The sequence below is a fragment of the Pseudoliparis swirei genome, chromosome 20, assembly GCF_029220125.1.
Source record: "Pseudoliparis swirei isolate HS2019 ecotype Mariana Trench chromosome 20, NWPU_hadal_v1, whole genome shotgun sequence".
In the NCBI taxonomy this organism is placed as follows: Eukaryota; Metazoa; Chordata; class Actinopteri; order Perciformes; family Liparidae; genus Pseudoliparis; species Pseudoliparis swirei.
In genome coordinates this window covers 8,631,001-8,652,711 of record NC_079407.1, presented here as the reverse complement: position 1 = coordinate 8,652,711, position 21,711 = coordinate 8,631,001, and the positions used below count along the sequence as shown (strand labels likewise).

At 39.8% G+C, this 21,711-nt stretch overlaps 3 long non-coding RNA genes across 4 annotated transcripts; all 3 read right to left on the bottom strand.

Annotated features, from left to right (window-relative positions):
* Positions 1-6,181: 6,181 nt before the first annotated feature.
* LOC130211279 (uncharacterized) lies at positions 6,182-8,493 on the bottom strand. The gene is made up of 4 exons (XR_008834995.1): positions 8,446-8,493; positions 8,292-8,314; positions 8,051-8,105; positions 6,182-6,320 (listed from the first exon to the last, which is right to left on the bottom strand). It is a non-coding gene; the product is annotated as an uncharacterized LOC130211279 (long non-coding RNA).
* LOC130211282 (uncharacterized) lies at positions 8,494-9,366 on the bottom strand. The gene is made up of 3 exons (XR_008834998.1): positions 9,329-9,366; positions 8,845-8,952; positions 8,494-8,540 (listed from the first exon to the last, which is right to left on the bottom strand). It is a non-coding gene; the product is annotated as an uncharacterized LOC130211282 (long non-coding RNA).
* Positions 9,367-11,630: 2,264 nt separating this feature from the next.
* On the bottom strand, positions 11,631-14,059 carry LOC130211280 (uncharacterized). 2 transcript variants are annotated; one of them, XR_008834997.1, is made up of 4 exons: positions 13,996-14,059; positions 13,671-13,881; positions 13,030-13,425; positions 11,631-12,715 (listed from the first exon to the last, which is right to left on the bottom strand). It is a non-coding gene; the product is annotated as an uncharacterized LOC130211280 (long non-coding RNA). The 2 variants fall into 2 exon arrangements; XR_008834996.1 differs by having other exon boundaries at positions 13,288-13,425.
* Positions 14,060-21,711: the final 7,652 nt, after the last annotated feature.

Here is a 21,711-nt window from a genome sequence, read left to right as displayed (position 1 = left end):
CTTTCAAATTACTTGCAAACCAATTAGACAAAAAGCTGACAATACGCTTTAGGTGTCAAATAAACAAAATTAAATATCAAATTCTGTTTGCCTTGTGGAAAAAGAGGGTGAAACTTTAAGGTTATTTCTGAGTCTGAAAATTGAGAAAGAAAGCAATGATATATATATATATATATATACAGTGCATCCGGAAAGTATTCACAGCGCTTAATTCTTTCCACATTTTGTTATGTTACAGCCTTATTCCAAAATGGATTAAATTAATTATTTTCCTCAACATTCTACACACAAAAACCCATAATGACAAAGTGAAAACTGTTTTTTGCAAATGTTTGCACATTTATTAAAAATAATGAACGAAAACATAACATGTACATAAGTATTCACAGCCTTTGCTCAATACTTTGTTGAAGCACCTTTGGCAGCAATTACAGCCTCAAGTCTTCTTGGGTATGATTCCACAAGCATGGCACACCTATTTCTGGGCAGTTTCTCCCATTCTTCTTTGCAGAACCTCTCAAGTTCCATCAGGTTGGATGGGGAGCGTCGGTGCACAGCCATTTTCAGATCTCTCCAGAGATGTTCAATCGGGTTCAAGTCAGGGCTCTGGCTGGGCCACTCAAGGACATTCACAGAGTTGTCCCGAAGCCACTCCTTTGTTATCTTGGCTGTGTGCTTCGGGTCGTTGTCCTGTTGGAAGATGAACCGTTGCCCCAGTCTGAGGTCCAGAGCGCTTTGGAGCATGTTTTCATCGAGGATGTCTCTGTACATTGATGCATTCATCTTTCCCTCAATCCTGACTAGTCTCCCTGTTCCTCCCGCTGAAAAACATCCCCACAGCATGATGCTGCCACCACCATGCTTCACTGTAGGGATGGTATTGGCCAGGTGATGAGCAGTGCCTGGTTTCCTCCAGACATGACACTTGGCATTCAGGCCAAAGAGTTCAATCTTTATTTCATCAGACCAGAGAATTTTGTTTCTCATGGTCTGAGAGTCCTTCAGGTGCTTTTTTGCAAACTCTAGGCGGGCTGTCATGTGCTTTTTACTGAGGAGTGGCTTCCGTCTGGCCACTCTACCAAACAGGCCTGATTTGTGGAGTGCTGCAGAGATGGTTGTCCTTCTGGAAGGTTCTCCTCTCTTCATAGAACAACGCTGGAGCTCTGTCAGAGTGACCATCGGGTTCCTGGTCACCTCACTGACTAAGGCGCTTCTCCCCCGATCGCTCAGTCTGGCTGGGCGGCCAACTCTAGGAAGAGTCCTGTTGGTTCCAAACTTCTTCCATTTCCGGATGATGGAGGCTACTGTGCTCATTGGGACTTTCAATGCTGAAGAAATCTTTCTGTACCCTTCGCCAGATCTGTGCCTCGATACAATTCTGTCTCTGAGGTCTATAGATAATTCCTTGAACTTCATGGCTTGGTTTATGCTCTGTCAACTGTGATACCTTATATCGACAGATGTGTGCCTTTCTCAATCATGTCCAATCAACTGAATTTAGCACAGGTGGACTCCAATCAAACATCTCAAGGATGATCAGTGGAAACAGGATGCACCCGAGCTAAATTTTGAGTGTCATGGCAAAGGCTGTGAATACTTATGTACATGTTATGTTTTCGTTCTTTATTTTTAATAAATGTGCAACAATTTGCAAAAAACAGTTTTCACTTTGTCATTATGGGTTGTTGTGTGTAGAATGTTGAGGAAAATAATTAATTTAATCCATTTTGGAATAAGGCTGTAACATAACAAAATGTGGAAAAAGTGAAGCGCTGTGAATACTTTCCGGATGCACTGTATATATATATATTTCTTCTGAATAAAGCAGTGAGGTGAGAATTTTTTTTTCTTTCTGGCAGATGACAGATTGGGGATTAAGCACCAAAAGATGGCCACTTGCACACATCTTCACCAAAAAACAGGGCACACATGGATCAATTTGCCAATTTGCCAGACCATCCACGCAGAAAAGGATTTAAATATCACTGGAAATGGGGCCAGTGTGATTGCATCACTTCCGGTTCAGCAGAGCTACTTAAATGCCTCTGGTGGCGAAGCAATTCAATACTGCAGATAGCACGTCTAATTTCAAACGGAAGATTAAAATCAAGCTAACTCAATATTTTCGTCGAGGGTAAATGCAGTTATATTAAACGCATTCTTCCCTTTAGTGTTTTGACTTCCAAAACACCAGCTTCATTACATATAAACTATACGAAGGGTCAAACTTACTGCCCTTAACTCCTAAATACAAATATTGTGTGTGACCTTGCCTCATCTTAATATACGAGAAAACATGTGACTGCTGCTCCCTGTAGCTGTCAACTCATAAAACAGGGACAAGAGAAAAGACCAATAAACAAATGCATAGTCCCTGCTGTGTGACGAGAGTGGGGTGAAATCTCTCTGTTTTGGGTTTGCCTCCATTTATTTCTTTTTTTTCTTCCCCTTTTGGTCACAGCACCACTATAGAAACAAGGGGACTGAAGCATTCATAACTAGCTTCACTATAGATTACAATCACCCCCAGAAAATGACACAAACATGATTCATTCACACACATTTGTGGTAAATGCATGTTGTATTTTCAGCACAAGTCAGAAAGTGTAGCCTAGGCTGACAGTCGTGATGTATTGTAGTAATTGTAAAGCTAAACCTGGAAAGTGTTATATTTAGTTTTTGGATGAATGTTGCCATGACAACACACATTATGCCAGACATTTATAAAGGACACACTAGGATTGCTCGCCTTTATTTTAAGTCCACACACGCGACGTATACGTGAATGTATAGTGCAATTACAGGCTGAATATGTATGTGTGAACATTGATTAGTGCTCAACTTGTTACTCTACCAGAGACAATTAATCTCAAGGGGGAACTGATGGTCTAAGTTTAAGAATGACCTTTCGCAATAACAGTGACACACGAGAAAGAGATAAATAGGACAGAGACAGAAATTACAGTTTACTGTTCATGTAAAAACTCAAGTCTGTCCTTGTTTTCATACATGCAGAAAATGTGTATTCTTCCCTCGGGCCAGATCAAGAAAACCAAAATGTATATTTCCATTTTGTAATGCCAAAAGTCAATGTTACGTGTTTAATATAAGTGTACTTGTTAAAGAGTAATAACGTACTAATGGCAGTGGTGTATAAAGTACCAAAAAGTCATACTTGAGTAAAAGTAAAGATACTTGACTGGAAAATTACTCAAGTAAAAGTAAAAGTCACCTATGAGAATACTACTTGAGTAAAAGTATTAAAGTATCTGATTTTTTTTGTACTTAAGTATCAAAAGTAATTTTCTGATATTAAATGTACTTAAGTATTGAAAGTAAAAGTAAATGCTGTTAATAAAAAAAACAAAGGGTCAGAATTTTGAGAATTATGAAGTTTATTTGTTTGGGTGCTGTGGCCGCCATGAACAAGGAGTATGAGCTAGGATGAACTTAGCAATATATGAAGACTATGAAATTACGAAAATATAAAAACACGATTAACACAGAAAAAAACAGAACCAAAAGTAATAACCAGAATCAGCACTTTAAAGTGAAAAATGTCTTGTTCATCTTCAAAAGAAGTTGATTTTCAAAATGGACAGATTTCAGTGTCGCTCTTCTGGGGCTGAAGACGAGTCCTGCGATGCTGAAGAGCCGTTCACAGGCCCTGGTGCAGGTAGAGTGTGTCTAGCTTCACAGGCCCTGATGCAGGTAGAGTGTGTCTAGCTTCACAGACAGCCTGCACACAGTTGGGAAGCATTTCAGCAAGTCAACGTGATCCATGTCTCCATCCAGCTGTTTGCTGCTGTCACGGCTTGAGATGACGAAGAAGAAGTCCTCTTCATCAGATGAACTGGACCTGGTGGCATCACCTAGCTGCAGGGAGGGTTCTTCCATGTGCTGCTTGATGTAGTCCATTCCTGAAATAAAGTGAGAGTATTATAGACATGATAGAATTAATAACACTTCCTAACATGTCATGACCCCAACCAACAGTTTTGTACAAAATAGTTTGTTTTAATTTGAGGTTTATACATTTAGTTTCATGCACTGTCCATGCATCCAGAGTTGATTTGTGAATATGTACTTGTATCTCTGTAGTTAAACACAACAGTCCCAAATCAATATCGTCGCCATTACTGGACCATCACTCTTATAATATTAATACAAATAATAATAATAATGCTGTAATGATTAGCATTATATTATAGCTAAGACGACTCAAATCAACAAATTCTCACAACTGTCAACACTTCTTCAGCTCATTAACTCGCTAGAGATCCGTCTACTCCACTCACGCTAATTGTCTCATATAATTGACGATAGTGTAACGTAATTCAGAATTGACAGCCTGGAAGAGCTTATACAATAATACGAGTCTGCTATAGTTCTCTCCTTTAGGGAGACGTTTATTCACTGATCAAAAGCAAAGTACAAACCACGGGGAGCTCTCCTCAACATGCAAGTTGAAGCCCGAAAACCACACCTCCCTTAGCACATCAAGATTCCATCTTTTATACCCAGATCTCGTCACAGGTGCATATCCCATCCCTCGTACCCCCGGGTGGGGGCTGTCTGTTGGCCGTGTGCCCCTCTTGGTATGTGTAAATATTGATAACAAGTGTGAATGTTGAATACTGTCAGGCGTGGAGCTGCCCTTGAGCTGCAGACACAATATCTCTGTCTCCTCACAGGCAAAGTGCCGTCTCTTCTGATGCTTTGCCGGAACCTAGACATTACGGTCCCTTCAATAAATCAGATTAATATTAACAATCCCCATTTTTACATAATTCATTATGTAACTCAATTTAATATAAATCTACACTGTAAGAAAAAAACCCGTAAAAAGAAGGTCAAATGAGTGGCAGCTACGGCTGCCAAACAAAAACCGTAAATTTCAGGTAAAATACCTTACTTCAAATAAAGGACGAAAACCATAAATTTACAGTAATTTTCATTAAAGATTTTGCAGTGAAATACTGTTTTTTTACAGATTTTTCCTGTAATATTACAATCAAACACCTTTATTAAAGTGATATTTCTATAGGTTCTGCAGTGAAATACTGTTATTTTACAGATTTTTCCTTTATTATTACAGTCAAATACCTTCAATAAAGTGATATTTCTAAAGCTTCTGCAGTGAAATACTGTAATTTTACAGATTTTGCCTATATTATTACAGTCAAATACCTTCAATAAAGTCATATTTCTAAAGCTTCTGCAGTGAAATACTGTAATTTTACAGATTTTGTATGTATTATTACAATCAAACACCTTCAATAAAGTGATATTTCTAAAGGTTCTGCAGTGAAATACTGTAATTCTACAGATTTTTCCTATATTATTACAGTCAAACGCCTTCAATAAAGTGATATCTCTAAAGGTTCTGCAGTGAAATACTGTAATTTTACAGATTTTGTATATTATTACAATCAAACACCTTCAATAAAGTGATATTTCTAAAGGTTCTGCAGTGAAATACTGTAATTTTACAGATTTTGTATGTATTATTACAATCAAACACCTTCAATAAAGTGATATTTCTAAAGGTTCTGCAGTGAAATACTGTGATGTTACAGATTTTTCCTATATTATTACAATCAAACACCTTCAATAAAGTGATATTTCTAAAGGTTCTGCAGTGAAATACTGTGATGTTACAGATTTTTCCTATATTATTACAATCAAACACCTTCAATAAAATGATATTTATAAAGGTTTTGCAGTGAAATACTGTGATTTTCCAGATTTCTCCTGTACTATTACAAGTGTTCAATTATTATGAAATATAAGCTTTTGAGATTACTGTGAAAAATCTAAATACATTGAAACATCTACAAAACATTCAATGTTTCAATTAAAGTAGGGGTTAGAAACTGAATTACATATAAAGTACACACCAATATTGATTTAAAAACATTTTATTTAATGTACATTTTCAAAATCAACCAATTATTCACTATCAGTTGATAAGTGAAAGCAAAACATACCGCAAAAGGTCCATAATTGTGGGCGGCTGTAGCTCAGTGGGGTAAGAGGGCCGTCCTGCAACCCCAAGGTTGTCGGTTCGATCCCGCTCTCCCCATTAGTTGCAAGTCGAAGTGTCCTTGAGCAAGGCACTGAACCCCCAGTTGCTTCCTGGGCACATCACTGCAGCCCACTGCTCCTTAATAACTAAGGATGGGTTAAATGCAGAGAACTAATTTGCCCTTGGGGATTAATAAAGTATATTTCTTCTTCATAAATATTTACCAGAAGTGACAGTGCAGATAAAGAACAATCTTCCAAATTTCCAGTAATCAGCCAGATCCTCGGTGCATCTGGGGGAAAAAAGGGAAGAAGGACAAACAAATTCACTGGAAAGTCCTGAGAAAGTTGGCTTTCATTTCTTACCATTCCTTTAAACAAACTTAAACTAACTATTTTGAAATTGTCTGTACCAATTGACATTCTGTCAATCTGAACAGTCAGCTTTGAGAATGATAGTAATTAAATGATTACGTATTTAAAGCTGCACGCAGTGCATGTCTTAGCACTTCCATCAGAAACATGTGAATCACGAAAAGAAGAAAGATGTGGATTCACAACAATGGGCACGTTTCACAGATGTATCATAGCAAGGTAAACACACTTGTAGCTAAACAAAAAAAAGAAGCTAATTGATACATCTAGATCAAACCAACCACCGATAATTATATTGTGACATGTCTGAGGGTCTTTTCCTCAATGCCCTTTAGAAATAAAAAAGGGTAGATGATGATAATGATGACGACATGTCTTTGAAAAGTATGCTAACTCTACGGTGGCCCTGAGAGATCAACACACTGCCACTTAAGAAAACACATGCAAAAGACAAAACACAGGCAAGTTAAGATTAAACTTTAGCAATTTGACAACACATGTCCAGTATTTAGAAAACATGCCGCAAATACAGAAAACAGAAGTGTTTCCAAAGGACAATGGTGCTGAGCACGGTTTGAACATGTTTGTTGCTGCTAGTTTGAGACTCGTGAAGTTATTGAAGTGACGTCGGCTCCGTATACCATCTGTTTATGTTGGGAACTGACTTTTGCTGCTGCTTTACTCTGCACGTAAAGTGACCGCTGCACGCAACTCATAGGACTTTGCAGAGCGAAAAGCAGAATTCAATCTCATATGACCTCATCTTCAAAATTGAAAAAGTTACGTTAACTGTAGCTTGCATAATAACCATATAAGCAATAACTTTATGGTGGTGATAGTAGTACGAGGTATGTTCATTTCAGGTAAGGTAATAGTGGTCTGTTTGGGGATTTTCAAGGAAAGAAGTCTCATGGGAATGCTTGGCTTACTGTAGACTATACGTCTGTATATTTTTTTTGTCTAATAATGCCTACATGAATATGATGCAGGCTACAGGCTGTCTGTCCACACTGTTAAACCGGATAGTACAGTTTAAAATCTGTCAAATCTCCTCAGAAATAATTAGAATGACTGATATAATTCAGCTTTTCCGCTCTGCAAGGTCCTGCGAGGTGCATGCAGCTCACTTTCCGTGAGTAGAGCAGTAGCATATTGTAGGTCCACAACGTAAACAGATGATACAATACCCGATTTCAATAACTTCATGAGTCACAAACCATAGCAACAGCAAGCCTGTCCAAGCTGTGTTCATCACGATTTAGTGTCCTCTTGAAACACTTTTTCTTAATTTGCAGCGCTTTTCTGTACCGTGTTGTGTCGTCTGAATTTGCAGCGCCTTAAATGCTGCACATGTGCTGTCAATTTGATGAAGTTGTTTTCTTAATTTGCTTGTGTTTTGTCTATTAGCATGTTTTATTAAGTTGCAGTGCCCTGACCTCTCAGGGCCACCGTACAACTCAAAGGAAGGCTGAAGGAAAAGCTCCTCAGTTTTTTTTATGGCCAGTGGAAGAACTGTCTTAAAAAAGTGCTTTGCTAAGATCATTAAAGTACTTGAGAAATCATATCTAATATTAATCACAATGTAAGGTTTTGCAATAGTGGTTCAAATGGACTAATATCTTTTATATATGCTGCAGTGGATACTTACGAGTGATGGACTTTGGGTGTTTCCCCCCGTCAATGTTGTTCCAATCCTTATTGAGCTGAAAAATATAAGAAAGTTTCGTGTAATTAGCTATTATCAGTGTTGAAAAGGGTAATGTGAAAATGAATCAGGAAAAAACTGCCACCACATATTTCATGCATGCAGAAAGTATTCAGACTTTTTCACTTTTTGCCCATTTTGTTATGTTGCAACCTTATGATAGAATCATTTGAATTAATTTTACCTCATCAATCTACACTCAATACCCTGTAATAAAAAGAAAACTGAATTATCACATTGACATACGTATTCAGACCCTTTACTTGGTACTTAGTTAATGCACCTTTGGCACGGTTAAAGCCTCGTCTCTTCGATAAAACGCGACAAGCTTTACACACCTGGATTTGGGGATGTTCTGCCATTCTTTTCTGCAGATCCTCACACGCCTGTCAGGTTGGATGGGGACCGTTGGTAAACAGACATTTTCAGATCACTAAAAACAAATCACAAACCTATAAGTGACCATGGAAGGTGAACTCAGTTTTAAGAATCATATCACCAGCATCACCAAGGTGCCTTTTTCCAACTCAGAAACATTTACAAAATTAGAGGCTTTATTTCCCAGTCTGACTTAGAGTAACTCATGCATGCATTTGTTTTGAGCAGGTTCTTAAATGAACACAACACATTTTACAGTATGTATGTGTGTATTGTTTCTGTTTAAATGCACATGTTTGCTGTTTTATATTGTTTTTGTAAGAACAAATCCTATCTCTCTGTCTTGCATGTTTGCTTACCTGTCCCTGAGTGGAATTATGTGCCCCACCATCCAGTGGTATCTTGTCACTCCTGGTTCTTCAGCCTTCTCATGATCTTGCAGGCCATGCACTGCTCAGGGTCCAGTGCTGTGTGCAGTACGGTTCGAAAAAGTGAAGAATACTGTCAATTATATCCATGTCACCCACCTAAACCACATTCAAGTATGTTTTCTGGTTGTGAGACAGAATCATGCCAACAAGCTAACGTTACCTGAAGCTAGTTTACTTAACTAGCTAACCAAACTCTTTGTAACAGTCCGTTTATCCACCTATAGCATTATTTAATCCATTATGAACTGTATTGAACACACTAATTAACTGATTTTAATGTAATAACATTACTTTTAAACATGTAAAATGATTAATTTGTTTCCATATGTCTAAATGAAATATGTTTAAACTATGCTAAACAGAAAATTACATTAGGTTGTTTCAGAAAGTAACAGTGAAAATGTTTTCTTACCTGATATCTTCAATAATTTTGCAGGATATCAATTCACGAACTTTGCTGGTCACCACATCCCGTATGATCCTTCCTCTGTGTCCCAGTCTTTCTTTCTCCGTTGACATCCCACAAGTTAAAATCGCAGGCATATGTAAAATACTTCAGGTAATAATGCAGGTAGGTCAACAGCAGACACTAGCAGACCTGCCGAGTAGCGCCTGCCCCGCTGCGGCTTCCCGCTCAAACAGACGTAATTTCAAATCCGCGGCGCGGACATTTCTCATTGGCCAGTTCTCTGAGTGACAGGCAGATTATCCAATCATGTTCAAAGCAACGTGGGGAGACAGCCAATAGCAATGGTTTTAGCGTGGTAACATAACTAATATAGAAAAAGATGACTTGTTTTGAAAGAAACTAAAGAAATGTCTGTATTTAGTTGTATTTATAGGCTGGTATATTCAATTAACTCTTTCCATTGCAGTGTATGAATACAAATGAAATACTATATGGTAAAGTTGTAATAATACCTATAGGTTAACACAAACACACATAGACACATGGTAGGCTATATATATTTCCACACTTAGTATGTTTTTAAGGCCGGCTGAGAGGGGCGACGGTTGGTCATTCAATTCCTTTGTAGTATACTTACTATTCTACAGTCAACAGAACTCCAACACATTGATCCATATGAAGCGTTTCCTCTACATTGAGTCTACTCAGAAGTGGTAGATTATTATTTGTATTATTACTATTATTTCCCCGGTTAGCCTCAACACAAGAACACACAAGTAGAGGCCCAGTGTTTAGTGGTTCTTTAATTAAAGAAAATGAAGCACCCAAATATTTAAAAAAAGTTTTAGTGCCAATAGTTTTAGTGCACAATAACCCAAATGAGGACTGATGACGGCAATTGAGATGGAACAATCAACAATAATCACTGCATATATTGCTTATCGCTGGATTGATATCATGGTGACATTCTATTTACATTCAGATGGCCCATAGTATGACCCTCTTGCATTTTAACAAATCCCTGACCTTTCCTTTAGAACCACCAAAATGCCAACTGTGCAAACATGACAATGTCATTTCCCCCTAACTGTGTTGCAGTGTTATGCGGCAGGTTGGTTTAGAGTTCAGCCTTTGCCCACAGCAACACTCATTTGCCAACATGGCCATTATCCCATACAAGTTGCAACATGTTTTCAAACTTTTAACCGCATGTAGCAAGTCAATCCATTGTGAAGCCATTTCCCCCTCTTCTTGTCTTTATTCTTCTGCATAGCTCAAATCCAGCAGATCCAAGGTGTTGGCCAAAGTAGTTAGGCCATTAGCCATCCTTTATATGGGACAATGTACATTTTAATTGTTCAACTGCTCACTGTAAACAGTGAATGTCTTTAAAGTATTTTAGTTGTCTATGGAAGCAAGGTAGATTCAACAGTAATTGTGCAGTTTGATAATGCACTACAGCATCATCTCCAGGCTAAATTGGCTGAGTATAACTTCGGGATCTCTGCCAATTTGTGTCAAAACGATGAAAAGGCTGATTTAACCCCGCAAATACCATACATTTTTGGAGGCACATTCAAGACTACTTGAGCTCTGCGTCCAGGCTGAAAAGGTTGAATTAAAGGCAGCCAACAACGCTGTTTCTCGGATAAAGAAACTGCTGTCCTCAATTCCCCCGGCTAAATGCACAGTCTTTGGCTGAATTACGCATGCCCAAGACAGCATGCACTGCAGCAGCACAAGGCCTACTTTCTTAGGGCTAAACTCCCCCTCTTTCACCGTTGTGTGGATGCCCAAGACTGCATGCACTATAGCAGCACTGGGCCTCAATCACATGGGCAAAGGTTACTGTCTTTTGCCGGCTAAAGGACGCCCAAAGTAGCAAGCAACTATGGCAGAATCGGGCCTCCGTCGTTAGGGCAAACCCAGTTAATTTAACCGGCCTGGAAGTGTCCATGTGGGCATAAATCTCTATAATACAGGCCAAACTCACCCTCTATTTTTTACTTGCACAACTTGGAATGTGGAAATCAAATGTTTTTAATAGCATTGTCATTTTCAATATTTTGAACAGTAAAGGCCTATTCCAGTTCAATGTAACACAATTAATATCACAGATAGCAGACTGACTCCCTCCCGGATGCGTCATAGGCTCCGGATCAGTGGCTAGATGTACAGCCGTATGCACCCATATTCATTCAATTTGGATCCTTCCATAAAGCAGCTCATTTGGCCCGGATCAATTACTTTACATACCGACATATATTTAATATGCATCAATGGGGAAAAAAGAAATGCAATCGGAAATAATATCAAAAACAGTTTATTAAAAGGACATCAAATTATTTCTTGTACATGTATGAATCATATTTATTGATAATTAGTTCGAGACAATATATACACACATACATATAGAGTAAAAACTATAGCTCACATTAGAACACAAGAGCTACAACTAATACAACCATAAATACCGACCACCTAACCCAAATACCACAATTCTCCCAGAGAATAGGTCGCAGTGGCCTCAAGTGAATGGTGGAACTTCCAACTGAGAACTGGTGTGTGTGTATATATATATATTAGGGCTGTCAGCGTTAACGCGTTAATCTATGCGATTAATTTGGCCGCCTTAACGCACTAAAATATTTTAACGCAATTAGCGCATTTTTTTTGTGTTGAATATACTTTATTAATCCACAAGGGGAAATTAGTTCTCTGCATTTAACCCATCCTTAGTTATTAAGGAGCAGTGGGCTGCAGTGATGCGCCCGGGAAGCAACTGGGGGTTCAGTGCCTTGCTCAAGGACACTTCGACTTGCTTCCGGTGTTCGTTGAAGTTGTTACACTCCTCTGAATGTCAAACCACGGCAGTACGGTTTGACACTGTTTCCGTTTTTTAAACCATTATTTCTCCGCAAAAATAAGGAGCAGAAATCAGTTTAACTCGTGGATGAATCAGTCGGGTTTCCTCCTGCTCCTCCTTCCTCCCGTCTCCCCCTCTGATACACAGAGGAACGGAGGGCGACGTGTCGGGTGACGCGGCGCGGAAAGAACTCGTCACATGAAACCTTCAACGTGATTGGTCAATCCGTTTATCTGTCAACACTTTCAATTGCGATTAAAAGTTTGTAATTAATCGCAATTTCACAATGTGCGATTAATTAGTTAATTTTTTTTAATCGATTGACAGCCCTAATATATATATAAATATATATTATATATAAAAATATAAATATATATTTTTAATTCTGTTCAGTGTGGGGGATGTCGACAGTAGCACGCCTCCTGGAGCTACCCCGGTTTGCTGCCAGGTTGAACACCTAATGGCATGCTTTAGAATCTGTTCATCAGTGGATGCATGTGTGGCATGATTCTTTCTGACGGCATCTGTAATCACACAAGCAGATACAAAATCTCATGAATCCTCAGTGCAACATAGAGCAGAAATGCAGCCTAAAATCTAGTAGCTGTCTGGCACTTAAGGTGTGCTATGCTATATTTAGAGCCAATATATCATATAACTATTATGTAAAGATATAGTCGAGTAACATTTACCCAAGTAGAGAATAAAGTTGCAATTCAAACATTTTATTTAGCACTGTTAAAAAAAGATCTGGGAAAGATGGTTATTCGTAAGTTTGAACACTAATCAAGACCTCTGGGTGAATCCAAATTGTTTTCATTAAATATTAGTTACTTACGCAGGAGCAAAGTCTTAGATGTTATTTGACTGAATAATTTTTTTCCATTCATTCGAGGATGTTCCACGTTTGGCATCATGTCGTCCGATCGTTGCCAGGGAGGAAATCGAAAATGGATCGAAAAAGTACGATTAATATTTGATACTTTACAGAATGTTTGAAAAAACATTTCCATCAAACATGGTATTGTCTAGTGTAAATTACATACAATAGATTTTAATCAGCTTTGCGTGAGATTCTTAAAACAAAAAAACTCACCACTCATTAGAATGTTGACGGGATCTTTGAGCCGTTGCTCAAAAAGTTCCACTTCCTCCATTGTGGTACACGGAAACGGAACCGGGTCTCTCACCTCTGTAATTGTCTCCAGCATGCCTAGGATTTGAACTGGAACAGCTATATAAAAAACCATTAGAAAAACAGTTAAAAAATGTAACGATTAAGAGATTTTACATAAAATATGGAAATATCAAGTTTTATACAATTTCATTAATGCAATCATAATAATCATATTCACTTGGATTCAATGTGACAGTGTGTATTGCATGTCTTGTATCCAATTAACAATTGTTAACATTTAAAAAAATTAAATGATTAAAAGGTTCAATTTGAATCCCATAGCCGTTTGAGGTGTTGCTCACCACAGCAGGCAATGGTGTCTGAACCACCTCGCCACTCGCCAGGTGGGCGTGTCCCCCTGGCGTGTTCGCTGTCCTGCTGGTGATGGAGTACATGGAATAGTTAGGAGGAGGCAATGATTGGAGGGACAACTGTCCCGCTCGTGGTTGGACCCCTGTTTTGTGGGGGGAATTTTCATTTTCATTGTCTCCATCCGAGTCTCCATAGAAATGGCTAGAAAGAGATAGAAAAAAACTAATTGGTCATACTATAAAAATGAATGACAGACGCTTTATTTTATTAAGGTAAAAGTGTTCTAAAGAATAAAATGTATACACATTTACTCACACCGGCATTGGCTTCCTCTTTTTAGGAATTGCCTCCTCTTCTGACTGGAGATCTGATGTAAGTGCAAGACATATATTTCCACCAAGTAATTATCTAAAAATTAAGTCACATAAACACAATGAAAAGTACAGAATTATAAACAGAACAATGTGCATAAAATGTTGTTTCCAACATATATAAAAGTGATTTTTATATCCGCTTAAAACGCCAATTAATACAATATTAATATAATACCGCATGATCCAATTACTCTGACGTCACGTGTCTGCCAGTCTGGTCCAGGTTGTTGGCGCTTCTGACAGCCTTGTCCACCCTTTCGTCCCTCGGATACAAAGCGGTAGCAGTAGTGCCACAAAGCTGGTATAGCTTTGGCACTACTTTGTTAGTCAAGAATTCTATGAAGTGGAACATCCTGAATTACAGAGGAAAGAAACAAACAGTGTCACTTGTCACAGAAATATAACCTTCTGTTCCAAGAACATTGAAAAAAATAATATTTTGCAACTATTAAAGTTCTTTATAACCAGGAGTATGAAAATTTGTGTTTGAAAACACGAGGTATACCGTAAAAAGAGATTAAACGGCAATAATAGGCGTGTTATACACATTGAAGAGAAGAAACTTTACTTAACAGTCAAAGTTGTATTCAGTTTCCCATCAATCACAGTGATGTAGTCAAAACATCTTGACGGACCCTCCGTCTAATGGTGGAGCTGGAGACAGGCCCATTCTTTCTGTTCATTTTATCTAAAACAAACCAAAATACAAACAATGTTTGAAATGCATCTTTTCTTTCAGGAAATATACAATATCTATTTGTTCTCAATTGTATTAATTTGTAGTGCTTATATAGCATGTCAAGTCATTTTTATAAAAACACTGTTACGGATGCGGAGAGGAGAGCACACCCCCATCTCCATAGACGGAGTTGCAGTAGAGAGGGTCAGCAGCTTCAAGTTCCTCGGCGTGCACATCTCCGAGGACCTCACATGGACCACGCACACCACTCACGTGGTGAAAAGGGCCCAACAACGCCTGTATTTCCTTAGGCGACTGAGGAAATTCAACATGGCCCCCCGCATCCTCAGAACATTCTACACCAGTACCATCGAGTGTTCTGACAGGTTGCATCACCGTCTGGTACGGAACTGCACCGCCCTGGAGCGTAGGGCACTACAGAGGTGGTGCGGTGGCCCAGTACATCGTGGAGGTGAGCTTCCTCCATCCTGGACATATACACCAGCGGTGCGTGGCCAGGGCCAAACGGATGATGAAAGACAATAACCACCCGGCCACAAACTGTTCACCCTTCTACCGTCAGGCAGGCGATACCGCAGTATCAAGTGCACAAACAGACTGAGGGACAGCTTCTTCAGTCAGGCCATCAGGCTGCTGAACAAGGACTGAGACCCTCATTAACACTACACACCAGAACATATTCTGTGAATATCTATGGCTATGGTGTATATTTTATTACATTGTTTATATATATATATATTGTATATATATATTGTATGTATATACATATATATATATATATAGTCTCAAAAAAAGTGTATTTTATTACATTGTTTTATATATATATATTGCCATGATGTATATTCTGTTACATTGTTTTATATATATTTTTTTCTTTTTGTGTGTGGATGTGTTATAGTTTATTCTCATTTCTTATTCTTTTTTTTCTGCTGCTGCTGCTGTCGGGTTTTGCACATAAGAATCACACGAACCGATTTATACTTATAAAAGGGATGTGACAATACTCTTTTTTTTGTGTGTGTGTGTGATTATATTATTTCTCATTTTTTTTTTTTTTAGCTGCTGCCTGTGCTGTGTTTTTTTGCACATAAGAATTTAACATTATATATACTTGTATAAAAGGGGATGTGACAATAAAAACTTGAAACTTGAAACTTGAAACTTGAGGTGGTGTGGAGGACCCAAACGCAGCAGGAGTTTCACGAAAAACTGAGTTTATTCTCAGGACAGGAACACGGACAACACCACACGGGAACGAAAAAAGACGATCTGACACCAGACAAACAGAAGGACACAGATTAAATACACAGGGGAACGAGACACAGGTGGAAACAATCAGGGCGTGTCTGGAAACAATCAGGAAAGAAACAGACAAGCACAGGGAGGGAAGAGCAGGGAAACAGGAAACGAGACAGGGACTTCAACATAAAACAGGAAACACACAGATCCTAACAAACACTACGCTATTAAGATAGTATTTTAATGAATTAATACAAATCTGGTCATTATAAAGTTAAACAGGTTATACGGTTCCCTCTCAAATGTGTCTTGTTGCTGTGAAAACATTTCCTTCCAAAGAATGTGTGCTTACCTGAATTGTAGAGATGGCGATCAACAGTGTTGTCACTTCTGTACAACTGTGAGGATGACATTGCAAATTCTAAGTTACGTGTTGAGAACTCAATACATGCAGAATTAAATTAAAACAGGTCTGTGCTGGCGCTCGCTATTAGCTCGCGGGCTAGCGGTTAGCTCGCTCAGCTTCCATCGCGCACCCTTGGGTTGGAGCTTAAGTAACCACCACTGACAATTCAGCTAGCTGCAGAAGATAGCTCCATGAGAACCACACCTGGTAGTTAGCTGGACCAGCCCTGGCAGAGGGGACACGTGCAGTAGCAACATCAGCTTATACACCATCACCAACTGTGTGTGATTAAATACGATTTTTTCTTTTAAAACCGGGATGTTACGGTAATAACTTATTTACGTTGAAGTCTAACATTACCTCAAACTTTACAAAGGAATGTTAGCGGCAGCCAAAAGAAGAGGGAACTCTTAAGAAAAGCCATAATTCGACAGTAGCAACACAATTCAACACCTAACTAGTACTTCTGGTGCAAAGAGCTGCAGGTTTGAAAAGGCCAGTTTGCAAAGTCGAAGGGCAACAACTTGGAGCATCCACCGCAGTTACAACGCTGTCTGATGGTGCGCGGATCCGTGGCATGACCAAACCGAGTGTGACAGGAGGCGGATAGGACCAACTGCTATCTGGGATGCGCACTCCGCTCGTGGTGGTCATTGCCATTGTGACGGTCTTATTTCATTTCAACACTAAATAATCCTATATGGTTTCTGCTGCTGCTCTCTTGAGGTTGAAACTTTCAAGCATGTTACATGCATTTAGCTGGCGCTTTTATCCAAAAGCGACTTACAGTTAGAAGTTAGATGTCTCGCTCCGGGACACCGACACTGGACAAATACTCACGGCCCTATAATGCTCCTATAAAGAACAAGTATCAAAACCTATTATTTCTTCTACTTTGTACTCTTTTAAAAAATGCAATATGTTTAATGTAATGACAAAAGTTAGCTACATTTAGATTCAGATTTACAGAGTTTGAATGTAAAAGTACACATTAATATAAATATAATATGATCTACCTTAAAATTACAAAGAAAATCGTTAAATTGTTAGTATGGACATAAACCTTCATATAAGGAGCTCCACATTTAATTACAGGTAATAATTGTTGTTTTACATGAATTTGTATGTCATTTAAGAAAACGGTAAAAAGACTGTATTAATAATACAGTCATTTTTCTTTACAAAAATGGGAAAAACATGTTATTTTGTATTATGAGCATAAAACTTAAATTAACAGTTGGGTTGTTAATTTAAAGATAATGTCTGTAATTTCACAGAGTTTTGCATGTAATTCAAAAAAAAAGAAAAATACTGTAAATATTTAGAGTTATTTTCCGTAAAATTAGGATCTTTTTTTACAGTGTAGAAGAACTGGCTCGATCAGTGACAGGGTGGAGATCTGAACATTATAAGTAGAAATAAGTGTTGTGTGATATCCAAAAACTTGAAAGATGTCATAAGAAGCTAAGCTGAACCCTCTTATATCCAGGATCTTTATATTCCTCGTACTAGAGAACCGTTGTCTCCAGGTATTTGTAACCCTCTCCTTTCTACTGGATATTCCTCTGAGCACATAGTATGCTACTACAAAAACAGTATGAAAAAAACTCCCTATCAGGACAGTCTCCCGCCTCTTTAAGTGTGTGCTTGTGTGCACTATATGGGATATGATCAAACCTTCGCAAGTTATATGTACAGGAAGGGAGCGTCCAATTCGGTTTCTTCCTTGGATCCGTCGCCGTTGATACTTATCTGCTCACCATCGTCCCCATCCTCTCCCTTAGTTCTCGTCACTCAGTGTGACCTCAGTGTGACCTCAGTGTGACCCCTGTCCCAGTCCACGCCGGTTACTTTAAGGAATGTGAGGTTTCTTGCTGACGTCCCCCAACTCGTTACTTCTCTTATCGTTATTGTGTGTGAGCCTCCTGGTCCTCTCAGTCTCCTCTCTACCGGTTAAGACTGGAGCAGCACAAGGCCGCTGGGTCTATCTATGTCTGTGGTTGCTGACCCTTGTCTGAGGGAGAGAGCTGTGTGTGCCCTCTGAATCATCTTTTAGATGTAATTTAAGCCTAATATAACACAATGTAAAAATTTAATACACCCTATTGTTGTGGAAGCACACAATTTGAACCATTTTAACCAGCACATTCCCCCCTTGGGAGACAGAGGTCTCTCACCAGACAGAACATGTTGTTGCTCCTGTGACTCTTCTGGTTCATGTACTTTGCGTACAGCAGGAACCGCTCATGCATCAGGTTACTAGCACCTGGTGGATGAATGCATGAGCTGCTGCAGGTCTTCTTTGGGGTCGGGTCCTTTGGGGTGTTATTGCTTATATCTTGTTATCGATTATTATCACAACACATAAGAAAACAGAAATGCCCTTTTATAAGGGTTACTCTACTAATGTCACTTAAGGCAACTCGACTAGTCAATGGCAGAATATGCTGTTTTTCTCAGGTGGTTAGACCTGATAAGAAATGCAAGCCACAACAATATTAGGTTATAAAACACATTTATCAGAATCGCAGGGTTCTCTAGAGACACCCTGATGAACCGACATCATCGCAGGTCAATCTGACCTTTAGTCCGATAATGGCTGTTACCTCCTATTGCTAGGGACCACGTCTTCTTCTTGGGGTTCCATGAGACAGGCATTGTTCTTTCAGCTGGGCTCTCCATATTGTTTTCCTCCTTTCTGTGAGTGTGAAGGTCATCCCCCTCTCCAGCTCCCTCAGCCGTCTGCTGGTGTTCTGGTGTGGATTGGCCACGCCTTGCTTCTCCTCTCCTCTGTGGCCGGCAGGGCTTTGCCGTGATGGTCTCCTCTCCTCTGGCCTTCCTTCAGGTGCTTCTGCCTTGGTGCAGTGTGTGATGTGGTTCCAGTGTGGTTTCTCTCCCCTTCGGTGGGTGTGGTCAGTCCCATCAGGTGGGGTCCAGTCTGACGTGGCTCGTCATCCTTCCTTGGATGGACCTCCTCCTCCTGTGGGTCTGGGCTGACGTGCTTCTCCTCCGTGGCTCCTTCCACCTGTGGAAACAGTGCTTCCTGCCTACCTGCCGCTCCCTGGACATAGCTTCGTTTTTCTTGGGCTAACCTACTCAACGGGGGACCTTTATCAGGTCTCCCTGGTACGGTACGGACCGAGGCCGTCCGGTCAGCCTCTCATGGGGAGTTAACTGTGTACTACGGTTAGTTTGTATTCTCATGCTCATTAATGCCAACGGCAGAGCCGTCAGCCAGTCCATTCTAGTCTCCCTGCAGATTCTGGATAGCTTTGCTTTCAGTGTACCACTAGCTCTCTCTCTACCAGTCCCTGGGACTGGGCATGATACCCCCAACCTAACCTCTGTTTGACCCTCAATGACAGACATATTTATTCATTATCGTGTTGTCAAAAGACACAACAAATTACTCACCTGACAAAATCAAGACTGTTTGCTGTTCCGGCTTCTCAGTGGTGGCCTGAGCTCCTCACTGACATCAGGAACGCAGGAAGTCTCTATATCCTCCGCTGGAACCTAAAAGACACACTTTTCCAACAATACCTTGGATAAAAACAGATTAGCACTTCAGTGGCATTTACTTATGGTATTACTTTCTTAAAGAAATGTTACCCACTTGATTCTTGTAGTTCTGAGTTTGTACTCATGGTTGAATGCACTTATTGTAAGTCGCCTTAGAGAACCGCATCAGCTAAATGACTTGAAATGTAAAAACTGGGTCCCCTTATCAGAACTGATTATTGGACTTACTTCCCTGGCTCCAGTTATAGCCTCAGCTTTGGCTGCTGGGCGGCTCCCCCCCTCTGCTGAATCTGTCAATCACCACCAACACATATTGTTTTGCTTACCGGTCTGATTATATCAATGAAATCAAATAACACTATGGCTGTCTTGGAGCTGGAATATGGCCTATCGGAGCGATGTGCGACTTTCTCATGTCGCGCTGCAACTTACGCCTGATCGCACAGGATTGTTGACTGTGGGTAACCCGCATCGAGACCACCAGGGAGCCTGCAAAGCCTTCACCACCTCCCCCCTAAGGGTTCGTCAAGGCAGGTGCCCTGATGAGATCAATCTTTAAATGTAGCCACGCCTCCATCTTTTGCTAACAACATATCGAGTGCCATCTTGTTCTAATAAGTCATTAGCTGTCCTTGCATTCCTGTCGGTCATGTCAAGTTGTTGAAATGCACATAGTTGAGACGGTCCACATTCTGATTCTAAACCTACTGCGATCTGATCTATTGGTCTGTACTCGTCTGGCCCTCCTCTGCGTACTCTGGCATCAACATAGATTGTCGAGCCAGCTTCTAGGTCAAAAACAACCTTTTCTTTCTGTCCTTTTATCTTCCTCTCTCTCTCTCACTGTCTAAAACACATGTTAAGTCGCTCCCTTCCCCCTTATGAAATAGGATGGAATTCCTAAATCCATCCTTTTCAATAATAATAATACTAATAAGCAGTCAAAATCAAGAAGAAAACAGAGAAAATAAAAAATAAATAAAAATGCATGCGTCTGTCAAATCAATGCAGGAGAACCATGTCTTGTCTGAACTCACAGCGTCATCATTGTGCTTGGGTTAGGAATGTCATAATAAGTCGGTATAATTAGTAAAGAACGGGTTGCAAATTTATTTATTGGCCCCAAATCAAGGCCCATTTTCAAGGTTTAGGAAATTAATTAATTAATGTATTCCAGGGAGCCCTCGTCCTCTCCAGTACACTTGCCTATAACAGCCATTCTATGGTTTAAAAAAATATATATCTACAGTCTGTTCCATCCTGAAGGGATGCTGGTGACGATTAAATTGGAATCGTACGCGGTTTTAACTCTATCTCTACGGGAGCTATCGGAATCAGTCACACATCAGTTCACCCTTCAGTCTTAAAAGTGTCTGGAAATATGTTAAGCATGTTGTCAGTGTCCCCATGATCAGTGTTCTCTCTACTATGTGTGGCTAAGCATGTGTCTAAGCATGTGTCTCTAATGCTAACTGGACCTCCGATGTGTGTGCAGTTCTGTACATGTTCTCAAATGTGGAGTAATGCAAGTGTTTATTTTGTGTGTGCACCCAGTCCGTAGCCTCAACCTCTGCTTCCACCATTGTTCTTCTCTGTGCCTCCACTCTGGACCAACACTGTGATGTGGAGCTGTGGTGTCAACGACTGCATACAATCTGCAACTCTGGTGTTCATTCACCAGCCGCTGCTCCTCCTTGGTTCTCTGCATAGATCTCCCAGCCTCCACAGTTGGGTTTTCACGAACCTCTCGTGTTGCAGGCAGTCCCTCAGGATCTCAGATCTCATCTTGT